The sequence below is a fragment of the Salmo salar genome, chromosome 17 (genome assembly GCF_965601325.2).
Source record: "Salmo salar chromosome 17, fSalSal1, whole genome shotgun sequence".
Taxonomy (NCBI): Eukaryota; Metazoa; Chordata; class Actinopteri; order Salmoniformes; family Salmonidae; genus Salmo; species Salmo salar.
Genome location: NC_138307.1, coordinates 5,161,344 through 5,184,001, shown reverse-complemented (window position 1 = coordinate 5,184,001; position 22,658 = coordinate 5,161,344). Strand labels below are relative to the sequence as shown.

At 42.7% G+C, this 22,658-nt stretch overlaps 1 protein-coding gene across 5 annotated transcripts in view; it reads left to right on the top strand.

Moving 5' to 3' along the window:
* The window catches only part of plcc (1-acyl-sn-glycerol-3-phosphate acyltransferase gamma), a 32,437-nt gene that overhangs the window by 899 nt on the left and 8,880 nt on the right, over window positions 1–22,658 (top strand). The window contains exon 1 of one of the 5 annotated variants that reach the window (XM_014151226.3): window positions 18,062–18,344. The exons of 1 other annotated variant lie outside the window; for it this stretch is intronic. The gene's annotated coding sequence lies outside the window, so the exon portion shown is untranslated. 5 annotated transcript variants of the gene reach the window in all.

Genomic DNA, 22,658 nt, shown 5'->3' with positions numbered 1-22,658 from the left:
TTGACAGAAATGGTAGTAGAAGCAGAATGTTGAACTTTTGTTACACACATATTCAGATGATAGTGCATACCATTTTGTGCAATAACACTGTCGGTGTGCCTGCCCATCATGCATTTGTAGGCTACTTTTTTGACATTTTTATTTTTAGTAATAGTTTTTTGTATGATTTAAAAAAAAAAAAATGTATTTTAGAGTACCAGGTCAAACAAGAAATGGTTCCAATTGTTTTTCCACCATTCATTTTTCCCATAAGGGATTTTAGTAGCACTTAAAATAAAGGCTGTGTTTTGTGTATGCTTACCCTGGCGTGACGTTTTGCACGACAGTTCTCGTCTCCTAACTCCGCTGCTGTTTCCGCCGCATTGTTCTCAACACCAATATGCTGGTGAACTTTGCACATTGCAACATTGTCTAGGAAAAGGCACCAATTCAACAGCACACTGATGTTTCAGAACTGCGGACAGCGATTGTTATCCAACACAGGAGAATGTGCATTTGTTATAAAATAATATAATTTTTTATTAGTGTTGCACCATTGTCCTTACATAATATAAGGTAGCCTAGTGGTTAGAGTGTTGGGCAAGTAACTGAAAGGTTGCTGGATCGAATCCCTGAGCTGACAAGGTAAAAATCTGTCTTTCTACCCCCTGAGCAAAGCAGTTAACCCAAAGACGTGGACGTCGATTATGGCAGCCCCCCCGCACCTCTCTGATTCAGAGGGGTTGGGTTAAATGCAGAAGACACATTTCAGTTGTACAACTGACTAGGTATCCCCCTTTCCCTAATCATATACAATTTCAGTAGCACATGTCTTAGTGATGGACTGTACCACCCCCACGGCCTCCACAATGGATTAGTCCACTCAAACGGGCGCGAATCAGACGTGTCTTGTAGAGGTCGTCCGATTATGATTTTTCAACGGCGATACCAATTATTGGAGGACCAAACATTTTATATATATATATATATATATATTGTTGTTGTTGCCATCCTGTGCCTGTCCCGCAGGTGTGACGTTCGGATGTACCAATCCTGTGCAGGTGTTGTTACACGTGGTCTGCCAATGCGAGGACGATCAGCTGTCCGTCCTGTCTCCCTGTAGCGCTGTATTAGGCGTCTCACAGTACATACATTGCAATTTATTGCGTGGCCACATCTGCAGTCCTCATGCCTCCTTGCAGCATGCCTAAGGCACGTTCACGCAGATGAGCAGGGACCCTGGGCATCTTTCTTTTTGTGTTTTTCCGAGTCAGTAGAAAGGCCTCTTTAGTGTCCTACGTTTTCATAACTGTGACCTTAATTGCCTACCGTCTGTAAGCTGTTAGTGTCTTAACGACCGACCGTTCCATAGCTGCATGTTTATGGTTCATTGAACAAGCATAGGAAACGGTGTTTAAACCCTTTACAATGAAGATCTGTGAAGTTATTTGGATTTTTAAGAATTATCTTTGAAAGACAGGGTCCTGAAAAAGGGCCGTTTCTTTTTTTGCTGAGTTTATATTTGTAATAATGACAATTACAACAAAATTGAATGAACACTTATTTTAACTTAATATAAAACATAAATAAAATCAATTTAGTCTCTAAATAATGAAAGATGTATAATTTGGTTTAAATAATGCAAAAACACAGTGTTGGAGAAAGTAAAAGTGCAATATGTGCCATGTAAAAAAGCTAATGTTTAAGTTCCTTGCTCAGAACATGAGAACATGAAAGCTGGTGGTTCCTTATAACATGAGTCTTCAATATTCCCAGTTAAGAAGTTTTAGGTTGTAGTTATTATAGGAATTATAGGACTATTTCTCTCTATACCATTTGTATTTCATATACCTTTGACTATTGGATGTTCTAATAGGCACTATAGTATTGCCAGCCTAATCTCGGGAGTTGATAGGCTTGAAGTCATAAACAGTGCTGTGCTTCAAGCATTGTGAAGAGCTGCTGGCAAACGCAGGAAAGGGCTGTTTGAATGAATGCTTACGAGTCTGCTGCTGCCTACCACCGCTCAGTCAGACTGCTCTATCAAATATCAAATCATAGACTTAATTATAATATAATAAACACACAGAAATACGAGCCTTAGGTCATTAATATGGTCAAATCTGGAAACTATAATTTTGAAAACAAAACGTTTATTCTTTCAGTGAAATACGGAACCGTTCCGTATTTTATCGAACGGGTGGCAACCCTAAGTCTAAATATTGCTGTTACATTGTACAACCTTCAATGTTATGTCATAATTATGTAAAAATCAGGCAAATTAATTACGGTCTTTGTTAGGAAGAAATGGTCTTCACACAGTTCGCGACGAGCAAGGTGTCCCAAACTGCTGCATATACCCTGACTCTGCTTACACTGAACGCAAGAGAAGTGACACAATTTCCCTAGTTAATATTACCTGCTAACATGAATTTAATTTAACTAAATATGCAGGTTTAAAAAAATATACTTGTGTATTGATTTTAAGAAAGGCATTGATGTTTACGGTTAAGTACATTGGTGCAACAACAGTGATTTTTTTCGCGAATGCGCTTTTGTTAAATCATCACCCGTTTAGCGAAGTTGAAGTAGGCTGTGATTCGATGATAAATTAACAGGCACCACGTTGATTATATGCAACGGAGGACAAGCTTGTTAAACTAGTAATATCATCAACCATGTGTTGTTAACTAGTGATTATGTGAAGATTGATTGTTTTTTATAAGATAAGTTTAATACTAGCTAGCAACGTACCTTGGCTCCTTGCTGCACTCGCATAACAGGTGGTCAGCCTGCCACGCAGTCTCCTCGTGGATTGCAATGTAATCGGCCATAATCGGCATCCAAAAATGCAGATTGCCGATTGTTATGAAAACTTGAAATCAGCCCTAATTAATCGGCCATGCCGATTAATCGGTCAACCTCTAGTGTCTTGTACACCATTTATTATACAATTGACCAGTCGACTAAATAGGATCAGCCCTAGTCCACATCTAAAGAATCATTGTGGAAACTGAAAAGACACTGTCATTGTAGCCAAGGATTTATAAACTAAAAACCTCTTTCAAGGAGCTTTCTGTTTTATAGGGTTATTTAATCTAAAAATCTTTAGGCCCACCTATAGAAAAGGAAAAAAACACTCTCTGTATATCAAATCAAACTGTATTTGTCACATGCGCCAAATACAACAAGTGTAGACCATACTGTGAAATGCTTACTTACAAGCCCGTAACCAACAGTGCAGTTTAAGAAGAGTTAAGAAAATATTTAACAAATAAACTAAAGTAAAAAATAATTAAAAGTAACTCAATAAAATAACAATATATACAGGGGCTATATACAGGGGGTACCGGTACCGTGTCAATGTGCGGGGGTGCATGTTATCCGAGGTAATTTGTACATGTAGTTGGGGGTGAAGTGACAGCATAGATAATAAAGCACCTGTAGCAGCAGTGTTAAAAAGAAATGGGGGGGGGGTCAATGTAAATTATCAATTGGCCATTTGATTAATTGTTCAGCAGTCTTATGGCTTGAGGATATAAGCTGTTAAGGAGCCTTTTGGTCCTAGACTTGGCGCTCCGGTACCGCTTGCCATGCGGTAGCAGATGAAACAGTCAATGACTTGGGTGACTGGAGTCTCTGACAATTTTTTGGGCTTTCCTCTGACACCGCCTATTATATAGCTCCTGGGTGGCAGGAAACTATGTAGCGCCTTACTGTCAGATGCCGAGCAGTTTCCATAACAGGCGGTGATGCAACCGGTCAGGATGCTCTCGATGGTGCAGCTGTATAACTTTTTGAGGATCTGGGGACCCATGCCAAATCTTTTCAGTCTCCTGAGGGGGAAAAGGTGCTGTCGTGCCCTCTTCACAACTGTCTTGGTGTGTTTGGATCATGATAGTTCGTTGGTGATGTGGACACCAAGGAACTTGAAACTCTCGACCCGCTACACTACAGCCCCGTCGATGTTAATGGGGGCCTTTTCGGTCCGCCTTTTCCTGTAGTCCACAATCAGCTCCTTTGTCTTGCTCACATTGAGGGAGAAGTTGTTGTCCTGGCACCACACTGCGCCAAGAGGGTGTTCTCTGCTGCTGGCCTGCTCTCCAGGCACCATCTCATGAGCTTGAAGCAACAGACTCTGTAGACTGAGCCTAGTAAGGTATTTTTAATTTAATTGTAAGTATTTCACAGTCTAAATGCACAATTTATAGACTAATGATTTAATACAACAAAATGTTGAGCGCTTAATGTTCCAGCAAACCTAGTGTGTCGCACTCGCAAATGCTTCACAATTAATTTATTTGTAGGCCTTGAAATAATTTAAATAATAGGCTCAACTCCATTCACATATTATGGTTACGACCAAGTTCAAGTTAAGGTTATCTTCTGATAACCAGGCGGCGAATCGCATCTCTGCATGTCTGTCAGACATATCAGTGTGGATGACGGATCACCACCTCAAGCTGAACCTCGGCAAGACGGAGCTGCTCTTCCTCCCGGGGAAGGACTGCCCGTTCCATGATCTCGCCATCACGGTTGACAACTCCCTTGTGTCCTCCTCCCAGAGTGCTAAGAACCTTGGCGTGATCCTGGACAACACCCTGTCATTCTCCACTAACATCAAGGCGGTGACCCGATCCTGTAGGTTCATGCTCTACAACATTCGCAGAGTACGACCCTGCCTCACACAGGAAGCGGCGCAGGTCCTAATCCAGGCACTTGTCATCTCCCGTCTGGATTACTGCAACTCGCTGTTGGCTGGGCTCCCTGCCTGTGCCATTAAACCCCTACAACTCATCCAGAACGCCGCAGCCCGTCTGGTGTTCAACCTTCCCAAGTTCTCTCACGTCACCCCGCTCCTCCGCTCTCTCCACTGGCTTCCAGTTGAAGCTCGCATCCGCTATAAGACCATGGTGCTTGCCTACGGAGCTGTGAGGGGAACGGCACCTCCATACCTTCAGGCTCTGATCAGGCCCTACACCCAAACAAGGGCACTGCGTTCATCCACCTCTGGCCTGCTGGCCCCCCTATCTCTGAGGAAGCACAGTTCCCGCTCAGCCCAGTCAAAACTGTTCGCTGCTCTGGCACCCCAATGGTGGAACAAGCTCCCTCACGACGCCAGGACAGCGGAGTCAATCACCACCTTCCGGAGACACCTGAAACCCCACCTCTTTAAGGAATACCTGGGATAGGATAAAGTAATCCTACTAACCCCCCCCCCCCCCTTAAAAGATTTAGATGCACTATTGTAAAGTGGTTGTTCCACTGGATATCATAAGGTGAATGCACCAATTTGTAAGTCGCTCTGGATAAGAGCGTCTGCTAAATGACTTAAATGTAATGTAATGTAAGATGTTAGCGAGAAACTAGATAGCTAGGAGAAGTTAGCCTAGCTAGCTAGCTGTGACTTTCAGTTAAAGCTGTCATTCACATGAAAATTGGAGTGTGTTAGCTAACTAACTATTTAGCTAACTAACGTCAGTATAAATATGCATGTGGAATTAACCAGCAACTATTTATGTTCATAATACGCTCCCACGTGTGAATGAATTAGACCAGCTAATGTCAGTCAACCACTAGCCCTTGATCATGACTCAGTTCCATTACATTATACATAAGTCACATAAGAGTCAAGGCATCTTCTGTAGGGGGAGTTTTGTTAAGAGCCCCGAAGCTCAATCTGAACATTAACACGGAGCGCTTGTGGTATGGTTTCAGAACCATAATGACCTTATCTTTCATATCAGTGAGAAATTACATATAAAAAAAAAAACAAGGTTAAATTGATACAAACTTTGATAGGGTTAGTGTTTCCACACGGCCATATCTCCATGTTACAGCGCTTGTTTACAGAAAACATATGGAAGATGAGGCGACCACCTGTGTTACGCTATCTAGCATGCTCTGAACACCTGTGTGTAAGCGTAACTCGGGAAGTGTAGTTTTGTCGGCACTCTTAGTTGGCATGGATCTGTGCAAAACTGCTACGGTAAGTGTATATTTTATTTGAAGGATTCTTTCTTGCTGATGAAAGATAAGGGCCATGTATTTCGAAAGCAAGCGATGATTATGGACGTTTCGAAATGTTAAAACACAGATTGTAGTTCACATGAGAGTGGTGGGTGAAGCCAATGGCTGAAAACTGTAGGGAGAAGGCAGAATGCCGCCTACTAGTCAATCAACATCCAGGTCATTTAAAAAATATATTGTTATTTATCTAGGCAAGTCAGTTAGGAACAAATTCTTATTTACAATGACGGCCTACACCGGCCAAACCCGGACGACGCTGGGCCAATTGTGCGCTGCCCTATGGGACTCCCAATCACGGCCGGATGTGATACAGCCTGGAATCGAACCAGGGACTGTAGTGACGCCTCTTGCACTGAGATGCAGTGCCTTAGACCGCTGCACCAACATTTCTCATACACAGTAGCTTGCCGGAAGATACCGACCGTTACGCTTGTTTACACTGAGCTGCACTGGGGTCAGAATGCGATCCTGGTTACATTAAGACACAGTGGAGCCAGCGCGAGATATGGGTCGGAAAACGTACCGTAATGCAGGGATGGGATATGCCTCTGTACTCCAGGTTTTACTTTTATCAACACTGGTCCATTGAAAAGATTAAAATACTGCTAGTTTTCCAGGAAACAGCCCTTTTTGTCCTCATGCTAGCTTGTAGTAGCCACCGCAGCAATTTTGGAATAGCAGTGTCAGCCAATCAGCTCCTTTGTTGTTGAACATGACGTGGTCTTCACTTGTTACCACAGCCACAAAGTCATAAACCCCACTTATTTCTACCATTTCTTAAAATCTGATTTTAAAGCTAACCCTAACCACACTGCTAACATTATGCCTAACCATAACCTTAAATTAAGACCAAAAAGCACATTTTTGTTTTCATGAATTTTTACGACATAGGCCATTTTGACATTGTGGCTGTGGTAACTAGTAAAAACCAAACAATGTGCCAATCTATAATGCCTGCTGTGGCTACTGCTAGCTAGCACAATGACAAAAAGGGCAGTAATGAATACACCCCTGGTAGTTTGGGTCCTGGATGCTGATTGGCTGAAAGCTGTGGTATATCAGACAATATACCACGGGCATGATGAAAAATTACTTATTTACTGTTCTAATTGTGTTGGTAACCAGTATATACACTGAACAAAAATAGAAACGCAAACATGTTAAGTGTTGGTCCCATGTTTCATGAGCTGAAATAAAAGATCCCAGAAATGTTCTATATGCACAAAAAGCTTTTTTCTTTAAAATGTTGTGCACAAATTTTTTTTTACCAAGATAATCCATCCACCTGACAGGTGTGGCATATCAAGAAGCTGATTAAACACCATGATCATTATTACACAGGTGCACCTTGTACTGGGGACAATAAAAGGACACTCTAAAAGGTGCATTTTTGTCACACAACACAATGTCACAGATTTCTCATTTTGAGGGAGCGTGGAATTGGCTTGCTGACTGCAGGAATGTCCACCAGAGCTGTTGCCAGAGAATTTAATGTTAATTTCTCTACCATAACTGCCTCCAACATCGCTCAAAATGTCCCACTTCTTCCATGGCCTGCATACTCACCAGACATGTCGCCCATTGAGCATTTTTGGGATGCTCTGGATCGATGTGTATGACAGCATGTTCCAGTTCCCGCCAATACCCAGCAAATTTGCACAGCCATTGAAGAGGAGTGGCACAACATTCCACAGGCCACACTCAATAGCCTGATCAACTCAATACAAAGGACATGTCACACGAGATACTGACTGGTTTTCTGATCCACGCCCCTTATTTTTTTTTAAGGTTTCTGAGACCAACAGATGCATATTTGTATTCCCAGTCAAGTGAAATCCATAGATTAGCGCCTAATGCATTTATTTCAATTGACTGATTTCCTTATATGGTCTATAACTCAGTAAAATCTTTGAAATATTTGCATTTATATTTTTGTTCAGTATAATAGCAATAAGGCACCTCGTGGCTAAGAACAGCCCTTAGCCGTGGTATATTGACCATATACCACACCTCCTTGGGCCTTATTGCTTAAATATACCACACCTAAGGGCTGTTCTTATGTACTGCGCGGAAGCGGAGTGCCTTGATACAGCCCTTAGCAGTGGTATATTGGCCATATACCACAAACCCCCGAGGTGCCTTATTGCTATTATAAGCCAGTTATCAACAAAATGTAACTGTAAACAGGTAGGTTTGTGTCATACCTATGGTATATTGTCTGATATACACACCGCTGGAATGCTTTTTCAGCCAATCAGCATTCATGACTCAAACTACACTTTTTAGCTAACTAGTTACAAGTAAAGAGTTTAGACAATCACCTTCAAAGTACCAGCCTAAATATTTTTTTTTATTGAATGTAATACATTCATAACTCAAAATGACCATGGAGAAAAGAAGAGATCTTCTCACATCCCCCAAATAACAATTACATTGAAAACCAGATGGAGGTTGTCCGTGCCCTTGCTGTCTACCATTTCAGTTTCAAAACTGACCATATGGCACATTACCTGCCCCAAAGCAGTGTTGCCAACTTAGCGACTTTGTCGCTATATTTAGCGAGTATTCAGACCCCTTTAGCGACACATTTTCAAAAAGGCGACTAGCGACAAATCTAGCGACGTTTTCTGGTGTTATTGGAGACTTTTGGAGACTCTGACGTGAAAGCACGTATAGTTATTACTCTTCTCAACGAGCAGCGGGTGCTGCCGTGGGCCCCACCCCGTCCCAAAGCACTCACAGGCGGCCCCAGCTGCAGTCAGAGCAGGAGATGTTCACCCCTCCGCTTCCAGACTGCAAATGGTTCGCGCATGCGGGAAGCCGCCGCTGGCTGATCCCACCCTGGCTTACATTCAGGGCGGGATGTAAATGTAAAAAAATAAAATAAAAAAATAAAATAAAAAAACGAAGTAACTCCGCTAGAGTGTCTCTTTTGGGTCACTTTTGCCGGTCCCAAGCCAAGATAAAGGAGGAAGGAGGGTTGGAAATGTGCCATAATTTTTTTTTTTAAATCGACAATAGAAAGAAGTAATTTCTAGTTCTAAATATATTTAGGGTGTTTTTTATTCACTTTTTGTCTCTCCCACGACTTTATTCCTCTCTCCTACAACTTCCATCACAATTACATGCACATGGCCAATTATGCAAATTAGGTGATTTATAGCGACTTTTAGGACAACCAATAGCTACTTTCCTTACTGAGGAGTTGGCAACACTGCTCCAAACTCCTCAACCTTCAACACGTATTTATGGACGCCGTTTGGGTCTTTGCGTGTCAAAAAAGACGACACATCAAATAAGCTTTTAATTTGATGCGCCAAATAGCCAAATTCTATTATACAATGTTGTGCGTGCTGAATTTGCATGCGCAACTAAGCCAAGTGCCACCACTAAGGTCAGTAGCACTGTCAAAACTGTAAAAAAAAAAAAAACAATCAAAAAAGAATTGGGCTACAAAGAAGCAATACTGCGTTGGTAATAAGCCATTATTTGTTAGACCGAATGGGAAAACATATGTGTGAGCATTTAAAATAACAAGCAGAATCACAAATGTTCACTAGGTTGTCCAACATTCTCCCCGACATGCAACCATCCCAGAGGCAGGGGAGAAAGGATGGTGATCCTGCTGGTTCTGTCTGCCTGCCAACCACATCCCAAGCAGTTTCACCTGATTTAATCCTAGCTAGTTGAAATACAGAATAATAATCAAGCATTTTGTCAACATTGATAACAGTTTGGAAACAGGAGGTAGGCTGTCTCCTACTACGTTGACTTCGGTTTGCAGTATGACAAAGTCAATCACAAATGTCTTTGATACAGATGTTATTAGCAACTTCTGGGGTAGCTAGCTAGGTAGCTTTAGTTTGGTACTTAGCTAGAACCAATACAACCAGCCAGGAAAAATTATCAGAAACTGCAATCATTTTCAATATTCTTAGCAATGATTTAGGAATATATGTGACTACGTATTAGCTAGCCAGCCACCTTGTTGTTCTATTGAAATCGAACTTCAGTTCATGAAAATAACTAGCTAGCTAACAAACTAAACAAGCTAGTCAGCTACTGTTGCCCCGAACTAGCGTTATAAGCAGCGAGCTAGCTTAATCTCGCTAGTGTGGCTTGACCGGACCGGGTCCGACCATCATCAACCAAATACGAAAACGGTCTTATAAATTAGGGGTATTTTAAGATGATGACACTTTATCTAGATGGTTTGCTAGCTAACTATAGCTACTGAAACGGATGTACAATTGCAATGTTTTTTTTTTTGGGGGGGGGGGGGGCGAACATTGTTTGCATCCATCAGTTAGTTAGCTTTTTTTCTGACCAGTACTGTCCCAGAGTTTGGGGAAGTGTGTCTGTCTCGTGCGGCAGGTGCAAGAGACAACTTTACCAGCATCACAGCACGTGTCGGTGAATCGCTGTGACATATGAACGTGTTAAATTATTATGTGACGTGCAGTCATATTCAGGTCCTGATTGGTCAACAAGTTTATTTGATGTGTCAAATAGTGTTATTTGACGTATCTTTTATGACACGCAACGACCGAAACGTCATTCCATACTAATCTCATAAAACGTCTCAATCTCACACACTACGTGTACTTCTAATTTTAAGTCTTTATACCTAATCTTTCACATTGTCTGGTTGCAATTCAGATAACTTAACCTTGTAAATTTGGTTAACCTTGTAATTACTGCCAGTGGGTCATATAATTATATAGGCCTTGTTCCTTTAAAGATGAGTTGACTAACAAATGTCTTTGTTTGGAATATCTTTGTCAGTAGACATACCATTAGGATACATAGTGATATTGTTTTTCCACACTCCACAGCATTCAACGTGTTTGAAACCCACCCTCTTCCCCACTGCTTGGAATGCCAGAGATTTTTAGAAGCCATGTTTGCTCTTGGATGGGCCGAGAAGGGTGAAATGTCACTTATAGAGGAAGAAATGTAATGTGGAACTGTGAAATTATGTTGTCTAGAATATGAATTGGATTTAGTCACTGCCTCTGGCATTTACTTATTCAGATCAACTTTATTATCCCACCAGGGGGAAATTAATTTGGTCATGTGCCTAAAAACACATACATAAAATAGAATTCATTTAAAGTGCAATAGCTACACATTTCAATAAAATTGCAATATGTTGTGTACTCAAGGGATCAACAGACTATTGGCTGTTGGAATAAAAGATTCCCCATATCTATCTGATTTGATTTTCTTTTGAATAAGTCTCTTTCCCCTTGTCTGGCTGCTGCTGTGACTGCATTTTGAGTGAATGGGATTAGTACTGTCCTGTAAAATGCTGTCAAGTTTTAGGAGGATGAGTTTTGTGTACAGGTTGGTGGCTGATTCTTGACCTATACCAATTATCCTTCCCACCGTCTTAATCAAGCGCTGAAGTTTGACTTGGTCTTGCATTCGCATGTTTCCAAACACGCATATCAGACCAAAGGACAGCACACTCTGCAGGACAGATTTGTAGAACATTTGTAAGATATGGCGGTCAACATTAAAATGGTTCAGTTATCGTTAAAAAAATAAATAAAATCTTTGCAAAGGCACAGTCGTTGGATTTCAGTTTGTCTATTTCGATTCCCTGGTACTTATATGTGGTCACTCTATCGACTGATTTCCCATTGATCTTCGTAGGGGGTAGTGTAGTTTTTTTTACTTCAGAAATCAATTTCCATCTCTTTGTTTTCTTAACGTTTATTTCAAGAAAGTTATCTGCACACCACTGGATGAATTGAGCTGTTTCTCTGTCAAAACCTTGAAGAGAGGCTTGGTCTGAGTGGAGGAAATCCACAACAGCGATGTCATCTCCATTCTAGGTGTAGAGATGACGGATTTAAACGTCACTTGTTGAGTACGGTTCACAAGGAAACTATTAATTCACTTGATCAGTAGAGAGTTGACACCCAAATTCACCAGCATGTCCACCAGTAGGTGGGGTTGGATGGTGTTATTTTTGTATTTTTTTTATTTCACTTTTATTTAACCAGGTAGGCCAGTTGAGAACAAGTTCTCATTTACAACTGCGACCTGGCCAAGATAAAGCAAAGCAGTTCGACACATACAACAACACAGAGTTACACATGGAATAAACAAGCGTACAGTCAATAACACAATAAGGGAAAAAAATAAAAGTCTATATACAGTGTGTGCAAATGGCATGAGGAGGTAAGGCAATAAATAGGCCATAGTAGCAAGTAATTACAATTTAGCAAATTAACACTGGAGTGATAGATGTGCAGATGATGATGTGCAAGTAGAGATACTGGTGTGCAAAAGAGCAGAAAAGTAAATAAAAACAATATGAGGATGAGGTAGGTAGATTGGGTGGGCTATTTACAGATAGGCTATGTACAGCTGTAGCGATCGGTTAGCTGCTCGGATAGCTGATGTTTAAAGTTAGTGAGGGGAATATAAGTCTCCAGCTTCAGTGATTTTTGCAATTCGTTCCAGTCGTTGGCAGCAGAGAACTGGAAGGAAAGGCGGCCAAAGGAGGTGTTGGCTTTGGGAATGACCAGTGAGATATACCTGCTGGAGCGTGTGCTAAGGGTGGGTTTTGTTATCGTGAGCTGAGATGAGGCGGAGCTTTACCTAGCAAAGACTTATAGATGACCTGGAGCCAGTGGGTCTGGCGACGAATATGTAGCGAGAGCCAGCCGATAAGAGCATACAGGTTGCAGTGGTGGGTGGTATATGGGGCTTTGGTGACAAAACGAATGGCACTGTGATAGACTGCATCCAGTTTGCTGAGTAGAGTGTTGGAGGCTATTTTGTAAATGACATTGCCGAAGTCGAGGATCGGTAGGATAGTCAGTTTTACGAGGGTATGTTTGGCAGCATGAGTGAAGGAGGCTTTGTTGCGGAATAGGAAGCCGATTCTAGATTTAATTTTGGATTGGAGATGTTTAATATGAGTCTGGAAGGAGAGTGTACAGTCTAGCCAGACACCTAGGTATTTGTAGTGTCCACATATTCTAAGTCAGAACCGTCCAGAGTAGTGATGCAAGTCGGGCGAGCGGGTGCGGGCAGCGATCGGTTGAAAAGCATGCATTTAGTTTTACTTGCGTTTTAAGAGCAGTTGGAGGCCACGGAAGGAGTGTTGTATGGCATTGATGCTCGTTTGGAGGTTTGTTAACACAGTGTCCAAAGAAGGGCCAGATGTATACAGAATGGTGTCATCTGCGTAGAGGTGGATCAGGGAATCACCAGCACCAAGAGCGACATCGTTGATGTATACAGAGAAAAGAGTCGGTCCGAGAATTGAACCCGGTGGTACCCCCATAGAGACTGCCAGAGGTCCGGACAACAGGCCCTCCGATTTGACACACTGAACTCTGTCTGAGAAGTAGTTGGTAAACCAGGTGAGGCAGTCATTTGAGAAACCAAGGCTGTTGAGTCTGCCGATAAGAATACGGTGATTGACAGAGTCGAAAGCCTTGGCCAGGTTGATAAAGACGGCTGCACAGTACAATCTTTTATCAATGGTGGTTATGAAATCGTTTAGTACCTTGAGCATGGCTGAGGTGCACCCGTGACCAGCTCGGAAACCGGATTGCACAGCGGAGAAGGTACGGTGGGATTCGAAATGGTCAGTGATCTGTTCATTAACTTGGCTTTTGAAGACTTTAGAAAGGCAGGGCAGGATGGATATAGGTCTATAACAGTTTGGGTCTAGAGTGTCACCCCATTTGAAGAGGGGGATGACCGCCGCAGCTTTCCAATCTTTAGGGATCTCGGATGATACGAAAGAGAGGTTGAACAGACAGGAGGGACAAAATCCCTCCTGAGATGTGTGCAAACCTGGTGGCCAACTACAAGAAACGTCTGACCTCTGTGATTGCCAACAAGGGTTTTGCCACCAAGTACTAAGTCATGTTTTGCAGAGGGGTCAAATACTTATTTCCCTCATTAACATGCAATTCATTTTATAACATTTTTGACATGCGTTTTTCTGGATTTTTTTGTTATTCTGTCTCTCACTGTTCAAATAAACCTACCATTAAAATTATAGACTGATCATTTCTTTGTAAGTGGGCAAGCGTACAAAATCAGCAGGGGATCAAATACTTTTTTCCCTCACTGTAGATGAGCGGCAATCAATTCACATATGGTGTCCAGGGCACAGCTGGGAGCTGAGGGGGGTCTATAACAGGCAGCAACAGTGAGAGACTTATTTCTGGAGAGATTCATTTTTAAAATTAGAAGCTCAAACTGTTTGGGCATCGACCTGGAAAGTATGACAGAACTTTGCAAGCTATCTCTGCAGTAGATTGCAACTCCTCCCCCTTAAACGCGCTACTTAAAACCTATTACATCTAGATGTACCGCTAGCGGAACGCCTCGCCAATATCCAATGATAGAGCGTGGCGCGAATTACAAACTCCTCAAAAATCCCAAAACTTCCATTTTTCAAACATATGACTATTTTACACCATTTTAAAGACAAGACTCTCCTTTATCTAACCACATTGTCCGATTTCAAAAAGGCTTTACAACGAAAGCAAAACATTAGATTATGTCAGGAGAGTACCCAGCCAGAAATAATCACACACCCATTTTTCAAGCTAGCATATAATGTCACAGAAACCAAAACAACAGCTAAATGCAGCACTAACCTTTGATGATCTTCATCAGATGACAACCCTAGGACATTATGTTATACAATACATGCATGTTTTGTTCAATCAAGTTCATATTTATATCAAAAACCAGCTTTTTACATTAGCATGTGACGTTCAGAACTAGCATACCCACCGAAAACTTCCTGTGAATTTACTAAATTACTCACGATAATCGTTCACAAAAAACATAACAATTATTTGAAGAAGAACTCCTTTATACAATCGCGGTGTCCGATTTTAAAATAGCTTTTCGGTGAAAGCACATTTTGCAATATTCTGAGTAGATAGCCCGGCCATCATGGCTAGCTATTTTGACACCCACCAAGTTTGGCAGATTTTGGCAGACAAACTCAGATTTACTATAAGAAAAATTGGATTACCTTTGCTGTTCTTCATCAGAATGCACTCCCAGGACTTCTACTTCAACACCCAATGTTGTTTTGGTTCCAAATAATCCATAGTTATATCCAAATAGCTCCATTTTGTTCTTGCGTTCAAGACACTATCCGAAGGGTGACGCGCCGGCGCGTATCGTGACAAAAAATGTCAAAATATTCCATTACCCTCCTTCGAAACATGTCAAACGCTGTTTAGCGATTTTTCTCGTAAAATAGCGATAATATTCTGACCGGGAGACCTTGTTTTCGTTCAAACACTGAAAATAGAAAATGGAGTCTTCACATGCACGTGCGCACCCGTGTCATTGTTCTCAGAACGACCACTTTCCAAAAGCCCTACTTTTTTTCGCCCAGGGACTGCAGAGTCATCATTCCCCGTTCTGGCGCCTTCTGAGAGCCTTAGAAAATGTCACGTTACAGCAGAGATCCTCTATTTTCGATAAAGAGGCTATAGAAGGCCAAGAAATGGTCAGAGAGGGCACTTCCTGTATGGAATCTTCTCAGGTTTTGGCCTGCCATATGAGTTCTGTTATGCTCACAGACACCATTCAAACAGTTTTAGAAACTTTAGGGTGTTTTCTATCCAAATCAAACAATTATATGCATATTCTAGTTTCTGGGCAGGAGTAATAACCAGATTAAATCGGGTACGTTTTTTATCCGGCCGTGAAAATACTGCCCCCTATCCTAAACAGGTTAAGTCAATTAATACCATTTTCAGTAAGCTATTTTCCTTTTCTAAATGTTCGTAGATATTGTTCAGAATGACCAGTAACCCATCATCAACACCCATGGACGCACGGTAGGCGAATTGGTTTGGGTCTAATTGTGATGAGAGAATTTTTGATTGGATATTTTTTTCAAAACTTTTCATAGGTACAGATGTCAGGGCTACAGGGTGTACATCGTTATTTTCGTTTAGCCTGTTGTTTTTAGCTATTGGGACAATCAGCGAAACAGCTTCGGGAACGGTAATGCGAGCTGGTCTGCGTATGCCTGAAGTGGACCACCAGTTTTGAGTCCAACATAGGACAGTGGTGTGGGGCCTGATCACCTCCATGAAAGCCCTGTAACAAAGCGTTTTAAAACATTGAGCAACGGAAAGTACAAATGTGCATTTTATCAGACCAATCCAGGCACTCCCAGTTTCCATCTGCTTTCTTCCATTTTGGTGACTAATGAACGCAACCCAGGCCCTTTCTCATTGCTGGACCCATCACAGCAGCTGAGCTTCTCCACCCAACCCCCCCCCACCCCATACAACTGGATGGAAATGAGAGGTGATTTATCCAGGATGCTGCTGCAAGAGCACTAATCAGTGCTAATCTGTTCTGGGCCAGATTAGAGCTTTGTTATCCTACATCTCTCATTTTCCTCTCTGTACAAAGGAGAGGCTCCTTCTGTGTTCCGTCTGTTTTAACACATTTAAACCAGTGTGTCTTGATTATTGTACTCCTCTCGTGGGGATCTGGTGCGAAGCCGTCGCCGACTAGCTCTTTCGTTTCTCACCTGAGTTGCTTTCCTGTTGCGCAGATGGACGCTCCCTCCTCATCCTCTTCTTTTCCTTGGGATTTAGTGTTCATGCTGTCATCATAATTTGTCTCCTATGCGTATTAGCATGAGTCTCAGGCACCGTGGACACTGACTCCCTCTTGTTCTCCTCTTAAATCGCTTTGGAGATTTTCATCTCTTTTTTTTTCTGTGATCCTTTTTTCTTTCCTGAGGGGGAGGTAATCAAGGAGGGGGGTGAAGATGCTGAACCAGGGGGCCGTGATGCTCTTTACAGGTCTGTGTGGGGCACTGGTGGTGCTGGCGATCGCCTACTATACCTACTGGTAAGTCCTTTTGAGGGAGCAGTCGAGGATCGCGCCAGAACTTATAAGAACTTTATAGACATGACTGGTACGTTTGTTGACTCCAACTGCTTGAAGCTGTGGGCAACCACAAACTATAAATTAAAATATATTCTACTGCCTGACACTGGTTTTGGGAGAGTGTAGGCTGGGCTTGGTTGGTTGTTGACTTCTGTGGGTTTGTCTTATTTGTTCAGACGTGGCTCGGGACCTTCTGCTGCTGAACATCTTGGCCAAGTTTAGCCTGTTTTTTCCTTCGGAAGGCCAGTGGAGGCCAGGTTGTTTCTCCCTGTTAATCAGTTTAGCCCTGAGTGGCTATTGCTAATCTCTGCCACATCCCACGTCCAATCAGGCCTTGTGTGTGTGTGTGTGTGTGTGTGTGTGTGTGTGTGTGTGTGTGTGTGTGTACCCTTGCATACTTGGTAGCCTGCTAAATGGCATTAACCTGGTACATAATCAATGGCAATTTACATCCATGGGTTGTAAATCTTTTCTGTTTCAAGACTCACTGAAACGCTTAAACAAATATGGGGACCCCCTATATCAGAAATCACATTAAGACACTTATAAAAATGACATTTCACAATGTGTTAATGCCTACATACATACTAAATGTGAGATGTTTTAGCCTTATTGCTGTTATTTTCAATGTGTAGTTTAATCTACTGAAATCTGTCTGAGCCCCCAAGTGGACTTCTTAGGAAATGTTTGGGTAAATCATAAAATTATCATCAAATAACACAATGACACCATTTGGCTTCAAACTAATAGACCAGCAGCCTATACAAGCACCATGCCCATAGAAAGCAAGAGATGAGTTGAGAGACAACTGAACACCCCCAAAATCTCTAGGTCTGTGAATAGACTTGATTATTTTTTATTTTTTTTACACGTGTTCTATTTCTTCCACTCAATTTCATTCAGTGATTAGAATAGTGTGTGTGTGGGGGGGAGACGGAAAGCAGGACGCGGTCTCCCCCACCCCCCTTATTCCTGGGAAAAATTATGGCTGAACTTTTTTAACCTCTTTGTGTGTGTGTGTGTGTCACTCAGTTCGTTGGCCCAGTATTGAAGGCCAGCCATTCGTCTGAGGGGATCAGGTGATGGCAGACATCCCCTCCTCCCCATCCGGCCTCTCCCCATCCCCCCTCACCAGGCAGCGCTTTGGCAGGCAGGCTGAGGGAGCGTCTCCCTCTCTCTTCTTTTGTCTCTCTCTCCTTTTTGTTCTGTGTGTGGACAAGTTTCCCACTCTGCTAATGGACGGCCTTGTGAGATGTCATTAGTCAAGACTCCAAAGTTCACTCATGTTTACTGAGGAGCGCTGGTGTTTCTCGCTCTCTCTTTCCCACTGTTTGTAATTCTCACTCTGTTCCTGTCTGTGGGCAAAGCTAGGGCTTCACACTTTGGCAAAACTACTTGCTCTCTCTTCCAGAACAAGGTTAGTGGTATTTATGCTAATTTCCCAGGGGTTATTGGTGTGAATGGGATGTTATTTTATGAATATTGACATCGTTGGGTGATGGAGACATTTTTCCTTTGACCTGTAATTCCGTGTTAAAACTCAATCACCTGTTTGACTGTGAACTGATGCTCCTACTGTAGAGAAATAGATAGGCTATACCTGGTGGTTTAAATAGAGATCAACTGCATTTTAAGCATGCATGCAATTATCTCCTTGCAGCTGCCAGACGCACTGTAGCAACTGTTTGTATTATAATTAGACTGTTTGCAGGGTTGGTGTTGCTGGCTACAGTTTTTACGTTTGACTGCCGTGGTTGTTTGGTGAAAGAATGCAGTCCAATGCATTGCAACCTGATGTCAATGTGGGACAAACCTGAAGTTTGATAGCCTATACCAAAGATCAGTATCCATAGAGAATGTCACCCGCCCTTGTGGATGTCTGCTTGATTCTTCAGTTTCAGATAAGGTTGTTTTCTGGCCTCCTTCAGTGCTATCTGGAGGAAACGGCCTTCATTTAATGGGCCGTTTAAAACATGGGTCCTACAGACCTACACCACACCCTGTTATGTCTTGGCTTTATGGCATCTATCACAACTCCCCAGGGCAGTGAAGTTAGAACAGAACCTTGAAGTATTGAGAAAGGGGATTGGGAAATCATAGTCAGCCCACAGAGAAATATGCACACGTGTCACTGTGCTTGCTTAACAGTATAGCTTCCTTCCTCACAAGTCCTTACTGACCCTTGATCTTGGATCCTCTGCTTCTCAAACACAAGTGACCTGTGCTTGACTACGCTGTTGAAAAGATAGCAGTTCGATAGCACAGGTGGAGACGTTTCAAGCTGGGGAATGAGGTTATGAATCCAACTCGGTTACCTCCTAAACTCACTCCACAGTGACCCCAGTCGTTGAGCAGAGCACAACTGCAGATCCGGGTCACGGCACCACTACTGCCCGCTTGACAGTGTCTTAGCCAACTATAGAAAAGCTAGCCGTTCGGTAGCTTGAAATGTCTCCACCCACGCTAACATTTACATTTAAGTCATTTAGCAGACGCTCTTATCCAGAGCGACTTACAAATTGTGCCCCAATTCCTATGTCCAATCTCTAAGTAGTGAGGTTATGAATCCAACTCCGTTACACACACACACAGGATGGTGAGAGTTAGTGTGTGTTCAGAGGGACCAAGTCCATGTTCTCACAGCCCTATGTTCCCTCAGTTCCCACAGCCCTATGTTCCCTCAGTTCCCACAGCCCTATGTTCCCTCAGTTCCCACAGCCCTATGTTCCCTCAGTTCCCACAGGCCTATGTTCCCTCAGTTCCCACAGGCCTATGTTCCCTCAGTTCCCACAGGCCTATGTTCCCTCAGTTCCCACAGGCCTATGTTCCCTCAGTTCCCACAGCCCTATGTTCCCTCAGTTCCCACAGCCCTATGTTCCCTCTGCCCTATATGTTCAAATTATTTGAGTAGATGCTGAGATGCATGTTGTTGTTTTTTATCTCAGAAAATGCCTTTTGGGCTCCTGGAATATTGACAAAAGGTCAAGGTCATAGTGATTAAACAATTCAGTAGCTTCCAACAATAAGCATTGGTGCCAACGTTGATTGAAATTGGTTCAGTGGGTACTGAGGTCACTCAAGTCCACGCTCTGTGGGTGGGACCTCCTGTGTAGTTGGTACAGCTGGCCTGTAGTGCCATTGATTTGACTCTGTTTATAGGATGTGATTTGACAAAAACAGTGTGACTTGACTTAATGCTCGTTCCGTTATTAGGCCGCGGTGTAGTTATCAGTGTTGTAGGATGGGTTCTGTATAGCTTTGGAAAGTAGCCTATTTTATTATTGAGATTGGACATAGGAATTGGGGCACAGTAGGTGAAATGTCTGTAGTGGATACAGTATTACTAATTCTGTAGTATTACTAATGATAGTAGTATGTGGAAGGGAGTGGAGTGATGCAGGGTTACTGTTTGAGGGTGTGTGTGGGTCTAGATTTAGCAAAGTGGACACACCAGAATCCCAGAGAGGTTGAATGGGGCAAGTGTTGCCAATTTAGAGACTTTGTCGCTATATTTAGCGAGTTTTGAAACTTATTGTTATTAAGAGCCTAGCAACAAATGCAGCTACTTATCAGGCTGCCTTGGAGAGTTTTGCCACCGAGGGGTTTTAATAGCATTTGGCGTCTGTTCCCATTCAATTCTGGGATTATCTATCTGCAACAGAAGTTACAGCACACAAACAGTTAACACTTGTGACAACTGCTGATGTAAAAAGGGCTATATAAAATATATTTGATTGATTGACAGGCATAGAAGCAAGGGGAGAGGGTGTGCGGCTGGAGAGGGGGCGAAAACGCTACTTTGGGGACCGCAGCTGTGTTGCAGCAAGGCAAGTTTGTGCTGTGACTTTGAAATAAAAAGTTGGCAAAACACTGGATGTGGCTAGTTTAGGAGTTGGACACGTGTGTGTGTGTGTGTGTGTGTGTGTGTGTGTGTGTGTGTGTGTGTGTGTGTGTGTGTGTGTGTGTGTGTGTGTGTGTGTGTGTGTGTGTGTGTGTGTGTGAAAAAGAGAGCAAGAAAGGGAGTGAGTAAGGAGTTGCTGGCCCTTTTCCAACTAGGTGAAAGGGTGTGAGCGTATATGTGTGTGTGGGTATGCGGACATGTACATATCAGTGAGAGGGAGGTTATGTGCAACGCCATTTGGGTGGAAGGGAGTTTATTTTTGTGGGCAAGCTGTTTTTAACCTGATAGTTTCCTATTTTATATTGGGGAAATATAAATGGAAATAAGTCACAGAAACTGACTGGTTGTCTGCTGATCTCCTCAGAATCAACCTGCTTTTTCTTTTCTTTTTTGTCACAGTTCTCTGAATTATTCAGTTGCATGTTGTTGCAGTCTTTTTTTCTTTTCTTGTTGGCGGCCATTTGGTGCAAGTTAGATTCTGTTTTGGGAAAGAGGTAAGATTGTTCAGATCTTTCGGTCTTTTTACATTTTTTATTTCACCTTTATTTAACCAGGTAGGCTAGTTGAGAACAAGTTCTCATTTGCAACTGCGACCTGGCCAAGATAAAGCAAAGCAGTTCGACACATACAACACAGAGTTACACATGGAGCAAAACAAATATGCAGTCAATAATACAGTAGAAAAAGTCTATATACAGTATGTGCAAATGAGGTATGATAAGGGAGGTAAGGCAATAAATAGGCCAAGGTGGCGAAGTAATTACAATATAGCCATTAAACACTGGAATGGAAGATGTGCAGGAGATGAATGTGCAAGTAGAGATACTGGGGTGCAAAGGAGCAAGATAAATAAATAAATACAGTATGGGGATGAGGTAGTTGGATGGGCTATTAACAGATGGGCTATGTACAGGTGCAGTGATCTGTGAGCTGTTCTGACAGCTGGTGCTTAAAGCTAGTGAGGGAGATATGAGTCTCCAGATTCAGTGATTTTTGCAGTTCGTCATTGGCAGCAGAGAACTGGAAGGAAAGGCGGCCAAAAGAAGAATTGGCTTTGGGGGTGACCAGTGAGATATACCTGCTGGAGCGCGTGCTACGGGTGGGAGCTGCTATGGTGACCAGTGAGCTGAGATAAGGTGGGCCTTTACCTAGCAGAGACTTGTAGATGACCTGGAGCCAGTGGGTTTGGCGACGAGTATGAAGCGAGGGCCAGTCAACAAGAGCGTACAGGTCGCAGTGGTGGGTAGTATATGGGGCTTTGGTGACAAAACGGATGGCACTGTGATAGACTGCATCCAGTTTGTTGAGTAGAGTGTTGGAGGCTATTTTGTAAATGACATCGCCAAAGCCGAGTATCGGTAGGATGGTCAGTTTTACGAGGGAATGTTTGGCAGCATGAGTGAAGGATGCTTTGTTGCGAAATAGGAAGCCGATTCTAGATTTAATTTTGGATTGGAGATGCTTGATGTGAGTCTGGAAGGAGAGTTTACAGTTTAACCAGACACCTAGGTATTTGTAGGTCCACATATTCTAAGTCAGAACCGTCCAGAGTAGTGATGCTGGACGGGCGGGCAGGTGCGGGCAGCGATCGGTTGAAGAGCATGCATTTAGTTTTACTTGTATTTAAGAGCAGTTGAAGGCCACGGAAGGAGAGTTGTATGGCATTGAAGCTCGTCTGGAGGTTAGTTAACAGTGTCCAAAGAAGGGCCAGATGTATACAGAATGGTGTTGTCTGCATAGAGGTGGATCAGAGAATCACCAGCAGCAAGAGTGACATCATTGATGTATACAAAGAGTCGGCCCTGTGGCACCCCCATAGAGACTGCCAGAGGTC